General features: G+C 47.3%; 1 protein-coding gene across 3 annotated transcripts in view; it reads right to left on the bottom strand.

Moving 5' to 3' along the window:
• Positions 1–7,295: 7,295 nt before the first annotated feature.
• BRCA1 (BRCA1 DNA repair associated) overlaps positions 7,296–11,766 on the bottom strand; it is an 85,071-nt gene continuing 80,600 nt past the window's right edge. For 2 of the 3 annotated variants that reach the window (XM_054256349.2, XM_078374366.1), the window contains one exon: positions 7,296–9,697. The gene's annotated coding sequence lies outside the window, so the exon portion shown is untranslated. Of the gene's footprint in view, positions 9,698–9,763; positions 10,776–11,766 lie in introns of those variants that run through there. The other variant, XM_054256350.2, reaches the window with a different exon arrangement.

Below are 11,766 nucleotides of genomic sequence, written 5' to 3'. Positions count from 1 at the left end.
CTACAGCCTGGGTGAAGGAGCAAGACTCCGTCTCAGGAAAAAAAAAAGGAGGGGGGGGGCTGATCTGATCACCACATCTACCTCATTGTGTTGCTGAGCTGATGCCAATCTTTGTTCTTTACAACTACCACACCAAGGCTTAAGTGCTTGTAAGCCGGGCCTGAGGGAATCAGGAAAGGCTTCTTGGAGGGGTATTTTGTGCTGGGACTGGAAGGCTGGAGAAAGACAGAAGACAGGAAACAGGAGGTGGTTATGACTTGTTCCCACACCTATCCTGGGGCCTGAGGGCCTTTAGTGACTCCTCCAAAGACTGAGGTCCCTTGGTCTCCATTTTTCTGAACTCCTCTCATTACTTTTTCTGCAGTCTCTGGGTGAGGACTTCATGTTGCCATAGTGACCCTCTCCCTGCTTCAGATGCACTCAGACTCGTCTCGCAGGCTGGGAAGGTGCGGGGGAAAGGTCATGTCCCTGAGATTCCCAGTGGGTCAGGCAATCCTGCCACAGCTCTCTCCCCCAATCTGCATTCTCTTCCCCAGGAAAGGGTTTAGCGTTTTGTTCTTAGTTTCTTCTACACAAGGGGGCTCCTCTCCAGTGTCCTTCCTTCCAGCTGGGTTGCTGGATCTCCACCCATCTCTGGTCAATCACTTACTTGCTCTCCTCTGGTCAGTCCTTTACTTGCTCTCCTCAAGGCTGCGAGTGAGGGTCAGAGAGAGGGGAGGCTCCAGGTCCGGAGCAGCTACTCTCCAGCAGCCGAGACAAGAGAGCCATGTACACTAGTGCCCCTCCCCACAAGAAAATGCCTTTGTTGGTGACTTCTAAATAACAGATGTCTGTCTGCATATTAATGAGATTGGACGAATAATTGGTGAGATTTTCATTCAGTGTCAGAATGAACCCAGAGGCCTTATGTTCATGCACACAGACACCCACTCACCCCTGACTCTCCCCTTCCCCCACAGCACAATGAAACAAACACGGACGCTGGCAGGCTTGACCCACAAAGGGGAGGGGCAGACGGGGAACCACCGGGAGGGGTGTTACCAGGAGGGAGACCCCCATGGTTGGTCTGGGTTTGTCAGGTTTCTTTCTTGATCACTGCCTTCCCATCTCCCCAGAGGTGAAAGCTTGCATTTGTGAGATTTCGACACCTGCAGAAGGGGCCCAGAAGAGGAGGGGGTTCTGGGGGGAGGCAGCCACTGTCTAGAGGAGAGCAACAAAACAGTGGCCTCCTTCAGCAACGCTGTGCCTCACTTGAGTCTGGAATCAACCAGCCCCTTACCTTGTGTTAGACCAGGGTGTGAGATGGAAGAACAGAGGTTTCAGAGTCAGGAAATTCCAATTTGCTAGCTGGGTGCCCTTGGCACAAGTTACTTAACCTCTCTGAGCCTCACCTACCTTGTAAGATTGAAAGGATGAAATGTGTCATGTGTCTTAGTGCCTGGTTTATAATAGGCCCCAACACATATTTTTCTCTCCCCACCTATCCCCAAAACAAACCAAGACACTTACTAAATTGCTGCCTCTCCTGCCAGATCCATCTTTGTTAGGGCAGGGATTAATTACAAGTCTAGTAATTATACTAGCTGCCTGGAAACCAAGAGGAAAAGATAGAGGGGAACAGAAACAGAGAAAAAGAAATAGACACAGGAGACAGAATGATGGAAACAAAGGCCCTGGGACAGGAGAGAGACCACACAAACATGGGAATCGGGGCATGGAAAAGGTATTGTGGGGACCAAAGTAAGCCTTCCAAAGACAGTTTAGAATCCAGGTCCGGTGCGGGCTCATACCTGTAATCTCAGCTACTCTGGAGGCTGAGGTGGGAGAATCACTTGAACTCAGGAGTTTGAGACCAGCCTGGGCAACATAGGGAGACACCGTTTATAGACAAAAATAAAAAAGAGGCTGGTGCGGTGGCTCAAGCCTGTAATCCCAGCACTTTGGGAGGCTGAGGCGGGCAGATCACCTCAGGTTGGGAGTTTTAGACCAGCCTGACCAACATAGAGAAACCCCGTCTCTACTAAAAATACAAAATTAGCTGACGTGGTGGCGCACATGCCTGTAATTCCAGCTACTAGGGAGGATGAGGCAAGAGAATAGCTTAAACCTGGGAGGTAGAGTTAGGTGCAGGTTGCCATGTGATCTGAGATCTCGCAATTGCACTCTAGCCTGGGCAACAAGAGTGAAACTCCATCTCAAACAAACAAACAAAAAGAATGCTGGGCGCCTATAATCTCAGCACTTTGAGAGGCCAAGGCGGGTGGACCACAAGGTCAGGAGTTCGAGACCAACCTGACCAACATGGTAAAACCCCGTCTCTACAAAATAATTTAAATAGAAAAAAGAGGCTGGGTGCAGTGGCTCATGCCTGTAATCCCAGCACTTTGGGAGGCCGAGGCGGGTGGATCATGAGGTCAAGAGATCGAGACCATCCTGGTCAACATGGTGATACCCCATCTCTACTAAAAACACAAAAAATTAGCTGGGCACAGTGGCATGTGCCTGTAATCCCAGCTACTCAGGAGGCTGAGGCGGAAGAATTGCCTGAACCCAGGAGGCGGAGGTTGCGGTGAGCCGAGATCACGCCATTGCATTCCAGCCTGGGTAACAAGAGCGAAACTCCATCTCAAAAAAAAAAAAGAAAAGAAATAAAAATTGGCTAAGTATGGTGGCATGTGCTTATAGTCCTAGTTACTCAGGAGGCTGAGGTGGGAGGATCACTTGAACCAGGAGTTCGAGGCTGTAGTGAGCAGTGATCACACCACTGCACTCCAGCCTGGGTGACAGAGTAGAACCCTATCTCAAAAAAAAAAAAAAAAAAAAAAAGAGAACCAGTGCTGTGGCTCACACCTGTAATACTAGCACTTTGGGAGGCCAAGGCTGGAAGATCACTTGAGCCCACAAGTTCGAGACCAACATGGGCAACACAGTGAGACCTTGTCTCTACAAAAAATTAACCAGGTGTGGTGGCCCACAGAAGGCTGAGGTGGGAGGATCACTTGAGCCTGGGAGAGGTTGCAGTGAGCTGAGATTGTGCCACTGTACTACTCCAACCTGGGTGACAGAGCCAGTCCTTGTCTCAGAAGAAAAAGGATCCAGAGGTTAGTCTAAAACGCTTCGTTTTACCATGTTCTCCCTGTTGCCCACAGCAAGTCTCACCCCCTCTCAGCACCTCAGTCTCTGCTTCTGTGAAGTGAAGGGGTGATTTTCTAAGGTCCCTTCTCATTGTGTGAGAACAAGAGTCCCAGTGGCCTGGGAGCACAGGGGAGGGGAGGCGGCTGCCCACCCTTCGACACTATTACCCATTGGTCACTTGTGCTCTGTCTTCTCTCTGCCTTGGTAAATGGATCTGCTGCGCCAGCAAACAACTGTCCATTGTGTCCTAATGAGGGACGAGCAGGGAAAACCAATCACTTATGATGCAAATGAGCTGACGGCTGCAGCCTCCTCACATTCACTGAGTGCTTCTCTTCTGCCCAAAGCCCGGCGTGGCGCCACCCCAGTTGGGCCTTTCTTCCTAGCCCCAGTTCCCATCTGGTCCTGGAGGAGGAATGGGGAGGCCCAGACTGGCCTCCCCATTGTTCACTGCCACTCCCTGTAAGGAGTTCCAATCCTCATGGCCTGGCTCCTCTCCCCACCCTCATAGGTGGCTCCTTTTTTTTTTTAAATGGACTGAAATTCACGTAACACACAATTAGCCAGTTTAAAGTGTACAGTTCAGGGGCATTTAGTGCATTCACAATGTTGTGCAACCACTACCTCTCTGGACTCAGGTTTTATGCCCCCTGCTCATTCTATGCCCCACAGCCGTCAGTGGGACTGGGAAGCTGCTGAGGCCTCAGCGGAGTTGAAGACTAATGGAGGCTAGTGTATAGGCTGGGAACAGCCCAGAGCTGGCCTGAGGTGAAGAGGTGATCCCCACGCTTTAGGATGGTGCTAGAAGGCTTGGGCTTTGGTGGGAAGGGGACATCACTGCCCTAGCCAGCACAGACCTATGGCCACATCATAGAACATTCTATTTTTTTTTTTTTCTTTGAGACAGAGTTTTGCTCTTGTTGCCAGGGCTGGAGTGCAATGGTGCGATCTCAGCTCACTGCAACCTCTGCCTCCCAGATTAAAGTGATTCTCCTGTCTCAGCCTCTTGAGTAGCTGGGGTTAACAGGTACACACCACTATGTCCAGCTAATTTTGTATTTTTAGTAGAGACAGTTTCACCATGTTGACCAGGCTGGTCTTGAACTCCTGAGCTTACATGATCTGCCCACCTTGGCCTCCCAAAGTGCTGGGATTACAGGCATAAACCACCATGCCTGGCCTCAGAACATTCTTGAAGTTCCATGGAGATTTTTTTTTTTTCATCTTTCTCAAGCATTAGAAACCAGAAGTGGCTTCTGTACAGATCTTGGTTTCCATAGCTTTCAGAGCTTCTGTGGGCTTGGAGATGATCTGTTAGCAGCTTTCTCATTTTCACAGCTGCAGAAGGCCCTGAGACAGCCCCACAGCCCTTTACCTCCAGGAAAGACCTCCCTCCGCCAAGCTCCAGGAACAGGGTTTATCAAGGGAAGACTTTCTACCTAATTTGTACTAGCTTATTCCAGAGTCATATAGCCTAACAGCTGGGAAGAACCTCCTGAGTTTCTCCTGCTCATATACACTACCATTTGGTTTGAGATGACTTTCAAGAGAAGATGGCAACATCTGCTTACCTGTGTCTGTATTACCTTGGATTCACCCTCTCTTCCCTCATCTAGGACATGCGATTTTGCACACACACACACACACACACACACACACACACACACCCTCTGGAATTAACCAGTGCCAACTGCTGCAGCACTGCAGAGAAAAAAACTCTATAGTCAAACACTTTCTCTTATCTTCCCCTGTGCTTACCTCTATTCACCTGGAGTCCAGGTAGTTGACTCTTTTCTAGACATATCCTAGAAAACATAATGAAGGCATTTCCATCTGTGGCCTAATAAATAGGGGGTCCTGGGCTACTTATTTCCAGGTCTGCCACCAGCTCACTGAGTGACCTTTGACAAGGCTCTGGACCTGTTTTAGCACCTATAAAGTGGGGTTAGCAATCTTTGTCCTAGTGAAGTGGGAGAGATAATGGCTGGGCTAGTGCTTTGTACTTGCAAAGAAATCATCATGAACACCATAATTATTTCCCTAGTGATGGCGGCAGCAGTCTCTCTGTCTGCCTTGAGTGGCCAGCATGGAGAAAAGCTCGCTGATGGAAAGGGGAAAATGTTATTCTGTGTGGGTGGATGTTGGTCTGATTAATTACAAAACAGTAGTCTTCATGATAGGCAAAAGAGAATCAAAGAGGCTGGGTGTGGTGGCTTATTCCTGTAATCCTAGCACTTTGGGAGGCTGAGGTGGGTGAATCACCTGAGGTCAGGAGGTCGAGAAGAGCCTGGCCAACATGGTGAAACCCTGTCTCTACTAAAAATAAAAAAATTAGCCAGGTATGGTAGCAGGTGCTTGTAATCTCAGCTACTCGGGAGGCTGAGGCAGGAAAATCGCTTGAACCCAGGAGGTGGAGATTGCAGTGAGCCAAGATTGCGCCATTGCACTACAGCCTGTGCAACAAGAGCAAAACCCCGTCTCGAAAAAAAATTAAAAAAAAAGAGAACCAAAGAGACAATCCTTAGGCGTGGGTTTAGGAGTCATTCTTGGACACTTAGATCCCTTATATTGTTTTTGGAATCAATCTGGATCATAGAAAAAGGGGTGAAAGGCATTGAAGAGAATTAGTATTCCAGAACATGGCTAGTTTTCCAAAGTTCTTAAGAGTGGAACCAGTAGTTGGATAAGCCCTTCAATGTACTGAGTCCATTCATTCATCCTTTACTTCATTCGTTTAGGAAAAACTCATTGGGTGCCTAATAAAGTATCTGCTAGTTACAGAGCTGGGTTATACCAAAGACAAAATAATTATGGTCATAAGGGATTATAAAGACCTTCTAGTCAAATAAAGAGGATAAAATATGCACACAATTAACTTCAACTGAATAGAGTGTCACAAATAAAGCAAAACTTCTGGAGTATTCTACATGGGGAGAGATTCTGGCCTAGAAAACCTGGGTGAGTGGGCAGGATTAGGGCCTATGGAGATGGCAGATCAGGACTTGCCTAGCAGAACATAAGAGTATGAGCAAAATTTATGGGTTACCAAATTTGATGGGCAGGGTGCCTGAAAAGAAAAGCAGATAAGGAATTGGAGAGGTTGGGTTTGGGCTTGGGATGGAAGGTCTGGAGAGACTGGGTGGGGACAAAGGGTCAGAAATATTTATTCTTTCAGGACTCTCAATCGGTGCTCCTTCCTTCAATTCTAGCTGGAGGCTCTTACCTGGGCCTGTGGAATCTTCAGGTTTTCTTTTCATCTGGCTGAATCTTACCCAAGACCCAAGGCCCAGTTGAGATGCCTCCACCAGAAGTCTCTCGCAACAGGCAGAGCCTGGCCCTACCACACAGTCCCCCAAAAGAATTTTGTACCAGAATTCTGCAAATTTTCTTTGGCTTTTTGTTTTTTTGTGATGGAGTCCCACTCTGTCACCCAAACTGGAGTCCAGTGGCATAGTCTCAGCTCACTGCAACCTCCGCCTCCCGAGTTCAAGCTATTCTCCTGCCTCAGCCTCCCAAGTAGCTGGGACTACAGGCACGCACCACCACGCCCAGCTAATTTTTGTATTTGTAGTAGAGATGGGGTTTTACCAGCTGGCCAGACGGGTCTTGAACTCCTCACCTCAGGTGATCCGCCCACCTTGGCTTCCCAAGGTGGTGGGATTACAGGTGTGAGCCACTTCGCCTGGCCTTCTCTGGCTTTCTTTTCTTGCCTCGACCATTGAATAGTAACCAATCTGAAGGCCAGAAATGGAGTTTTTCACCCTCTTTTCCACAGCTACACACATACATGCACACATAGACACATGAATGCCCATACACAACACAACAGAACTGGGCACAAAGTGTCCCCTCAATCATTAACCTTGTTACTCACCACCTCCCAGGACTGGTTCTCAGCATAATGCACTGGAAAGAGCACCAGGCTTTAGCCCCACACAAATCTTTGTTTGAATCTGGGCTCTGCCCTTTCCTTTTGTTGTGTGACCTTTCGTAAGTGGCTTGACCTCTCAAAACTTCATTTTCCTCATTTCTATGTGGGGAATACTGCCTGGCACTTGGTAGGAGTGTGGCAAATAGTCATTAATGGTGACCGTTGTTGCTGCTGAGAGCTGGCAAGATCAGTCGACAGGACCCAGGGCTGGGTTTTCATTTTCCTTCTCTTTTAATTTAGTTGTCTTCTCCTCCCACCTGCCTGCTCTGTTTTGTCCTCGCTGCGTCTTTCCTGTCACCAGTCTCTGGGTCTGCCTGCCTCTCTCCCTCCAGGCTGGCTTTCTCTTCTCTCCTCACAGAGCTCGGCTACTGCTGACTCTCACAGGGTATGAGCTGTCTGTGCCTTGCGCACTATCAGTCAATAAAGATAAATTACAAAATCATTTGTTTTATTTGTTCTTATTACCTTGAGGGCTGTCTGAAATTGCCTTTCTCTTGAAAGCCATATTTGCATGTCTCTATGCTGGAGTCAAAGGCTGCAGCTGTGGTTTCAATACAATTTAAATATTAATAAAACCTCCTAAACCTTTAGCTGTTTTTTAAAAAAGCAATCTGGCCCTTCTGCTCCTAGATTGCTAATATAATTTAATCTTTGTCCTTTGCATTGTTCAGCAGTCCCCTCTTATCTGTGGGGGACATGTTCCAAGACCACAAATGGATGCCTGAAACCTCGGATAGTACCAAACCCTATATATAACTATGTTTTACCCCATACATACATACCCATGATAAAATTTAATTCATAAATTAGGCACAGTAAGAGATTAACAATAACTAATAGTAAAATAGAACAAGTCAAACGATATTCAAAATGGTGGACAATTTAAAACATATGACTGGTTTGTTTCTGGAACTTTCTTTTTAATATATTTGGACCATGGTGACCATAGGCAACTGAAATCGAAACCATGGATAAGTGGGGGGACTAAAGCCTTTGCTTAAAGAGCCTTTTTGAAGTTAACTGAAGCCAGCTGTTGCAACCTTGTAGCTAAGAACCACTTACCAGCCTGCAAACCTTATTTATCCTGAACAAGCCCTTACAAAATAGACCACAGGTAACATTTTCTACCAATTAGCAGCCCCTTACACTAAGCCATTGGTTCTCAAGCTTGAGCCTGTTGCAGAATCATAGGTTGCTAGCCCCACTTAAGTTTGGGATTCAGTGGGTCTGGGAATTTACATAAATAACAAATTTCTAGATGATGCTGTTGCCCCCTCACACTCCCACCAGGAGATCAAGCTTTGAGAACCTCTGCACTGAACTGTAATGTTAAGTTGTCATATCAGTTTGGGTCCTTGAAACCACGTCTCCAGAGTTCATATTCCCCAGCCACCAGAGTTGGGGAGAAGTCGCTCCAGATCTTGATTTCCAGTCCCTTAAATAACTGCTTACATTTTCCTGATCCTCCAGACATTCAGGATCAGCTCCTGCTACACCTCCCCAATACCTGCTCAACACAGGAGCTGTTTCTAGTTTTCCTTCATTTTTTATTTGGCCAGATTTGTTTAATTTTCTCCTTGTTACAGGCAGAGTTACAAGCTGTTCAAGGGAACTTGGCCTCACTGAAGTATGGTGGAGGGGGCTGCTAGCTCAGCCATTTTCCAGTAGTCTTTGATAAGTAAGCCCCCACATTCCCTGGGCAGCAGGCCCCATTCTCCAGGGCTTCTTTGGGTAGATTGCAGCTCCCCCTCATCCTGCCACTCTCTGTGCCGTCTCCCTCTGGGGCTGACCTTATCTGCTCCTCACAGCCTTCAGAGGACACATTCTGGGCAGCTGGCTCCTTCCACTCTGACCACCCCAACACGGATTCCTTTCTTTTTCTCCTGCATGTTTTTAAGGCGATACTTTTTTGATGATTCTGGTTGCATTTTTTAGGAGGGAGATAATCTGCCAGAGCTCTTCTCTAGGCCCCCTCCCTGTGCCTGCCTGATAAACCTTTCTCCTCCTTCCTTTCCAGCTTCTTTGTAGAAGTTTGTTTTGTAAAATGAGATAAAGGCAGTGCAGGAACTAGTTCCCAAGTGCTGCTGTGCCCAGAGAAGGCTAGAGATTGTGGGGTGGAAAAGTGGGAGGACATCCCAGTCAGAGGTCAGAGGAACGTGGATTAACTCCATCATCAGATAGGACTCTTAACCTGGGCCAGGTATCATGAGGCCAGGGACTGAACTTGACTTCTGGGAAAGGTTATGTAGAGCTTGAAACAAATGTTGTGTGTATTTGTTGGAAGACCTTAGAGACAATTATAGAAAATTTAATGTGTTTTAGTCATCTTTGCTTCACTCACTATTCTTGAAAAGGCAGCCGGGTGCAGTGGCTCACGCCTGTAATCCCAGCACTTTGGGAGGCCAAGGTGGGCGGATCACCTGAGGTCAGGAGTTCGAGACCAGCCTGACTAACATCATGAAAACCTGTCTGTACTAAAAATACAAAAATCAGCCGGGCGTAATGGCGGGTACCTGTAATCCCAGCTACTTGGGAGGCTGAAGCAGGAGAATCGCTTGAACCTGGGAGGCGGAGATTGCAGTGAGCTGAAATCATGTCACTGCACTCCAGCCTAGGCGACACAGGGAGACCCTGTTTAAAAAAAAAAAAGAAAAGGCAGGCTGTACTAGATAGATACTGCTTTTGCTATTAACCCATCAGTGATAGGGCAGCAGGCTGAGGCCTGGCTCACCCGCAAGGCCCAGTAGCACTTCTGCTTGCTTCCTGCCTGCCTTTACTGCTAACACTGAGACCCATCAACTTACTGGCAGGTAGACAGGGAGCTGGCATGGGTACAGATGAGAATGAACTGGAAGGCTTTAACAACTAAGATACACAGTCATAAGCTGGGAGGCCAGAGAGAAGTGGAAATAGTAGCCATGATCCACTCCTGCAAGACCCTTTGTCTGACATGGGCTGCTTTTACTGTCTCCTACAATAGCCCCAAAAAGGAATTGAGGGCTGGTTCCCCTCACAATCTACTTCTCTCCCCAAATTGCCTTAAGGCTTGAACCTTCCATCCTGAGGTCAGTGACAGAGGCAGATGGAAAACTGATGATGGGAATAGAAAGGTGGCTTTGGATCTCCATGTAGTCACTTATTAGCTGTGCAATTCTGAGTGAAATCTTATAAGGAACTTGAGATTCAACTCCAATTTTTCAAATGAGGTAACAAATACCCACTTCATAGAGCTATGATGAAGACTGATATAAAATGTAATAATGGCAGTTAGCTGCATTTTCTCTATCTTCCTTCACTGTCACCACCAAATACAGCAGTACTGAATTGTGTGATGACTTCATTCTCTGCTCAAAAAGGGTTCCAATCCCTGAGCAGTGTGAGGACGAGGAAATAATGGTACAGAGTATCATCTGTAGATTAAGTATGCTAAATAGCCTGGCGCAGTGACTCACGCCTGTAATCCCAGCATTTTTGGGAGGCCAAGGCAGGTGGATCCCAAGGTCAGGAGTTCAAGACTAGCCTGGCCAAGATGGTGAAACCCCATCTCTACTAAAAATGCAAAAATTAGCTGGGTGTGGTGACGGGCACCTGTAATCCCAGCTACTTGGGAGGCTGAGGCAGAGAATTGCTTGAACCCGGGAGGCGGAGGTTGCAGAGAGCAGAGATCGCACCACTGCATTCCAGCCTGGCCCACAGAATGAGACTCCATCTTGAGAAAAAAGGAAAAAAAAAAACTATGTTAAATAGAAGTCGTAGGCAGATTTCTAAAGACATCCTCCCTTGATTGCTATCTTCTGGTTATTCAATCCAACACTAATCTAGGTACTGCTCTGAAGGGACTTTGCAGCTATAATTAAGGCTATGGACCTTAAGATACGGAGATCACTTTGGATTACCTGGTGGGTGCAATCTAATCACTTGAGCCCTTAGAAACAGAAATGTCTCTGGCAGGAGTTAGAAAGATGCAGCAAGGGCCGGGCGCGGTAGCTCATGCCTATAATCCCAGCACTTTGGGAGGCCGAGCCGGATGGATCACGAGGTCAACAGACCGAGACCATCCTGGTCAACAAGGTGAAACCCCGTTTCTACTAAAAATACAAAAATTAGCTGGTCATGGTGGTGTACGCCTGTAGTCCCAGCTACTCTAGAGGCTGAGGCAGGAGAATTGCTTGAACCCAGGTTGCGGTGAGCCAAGATGGTGCCATTGCACTCCGGTCTGGGTAACAACAGCAAAACTCTGTCTCAAAAAAAAAAAAAAAAAGATGCAGCAGTCAGAAAGATTTAATGTGAGGAAAAACTTGACCCCACATTGTTGGTTTTGAAGATGGAGGCAGACGGGCCAGAAGCCTAGGAATGTTAGGAGCCTCAAGAACCTGAGAATGACGCCTGGCCAACAGCGGTGGGAAACAGGAATCCTAGTTCTAAAATTGCAAGGAACAATTCAGCCAACAACATGAATGTTTATCCCCAGAGCCTCTAGAAGGGAGCACCACCCTGCCAACACATTTATTTTGGCCTTATGAAACCTGAAACAAAGAAACAGGTGAGCCACCTCAGACTTCTGACCTTGTGACAATTTGTTTTGGCAGCAGCAGGAAATACAAAAGGCATTTAAGCTCCCTCAATAAACCCTAGGAGGTAGATACTATCATTACCCCCATTTTACAGAGGAGGAGACTGAAGCACAGTGGACAGGCTCT

Source organism: Callithrix jacchus, chromosome 5 (assembly GCF_049354715.1).
Source record: "Callithrix jacchus isolate 240 chromosome 5, calJac240_pri, whole genome shotgun sequence".
Classification (NCBI taxonomy): Eukaryota; Metazoa; Chordata; class Mammalia; order Primates; family Cebidae; genus Callithrix; species Callithrix jacchus.
The sequence above is the reverse complement of the archived record's forward strand: the minus strand, read 5'-3'. Positions and strand labels throughout refer to the sequence as shown.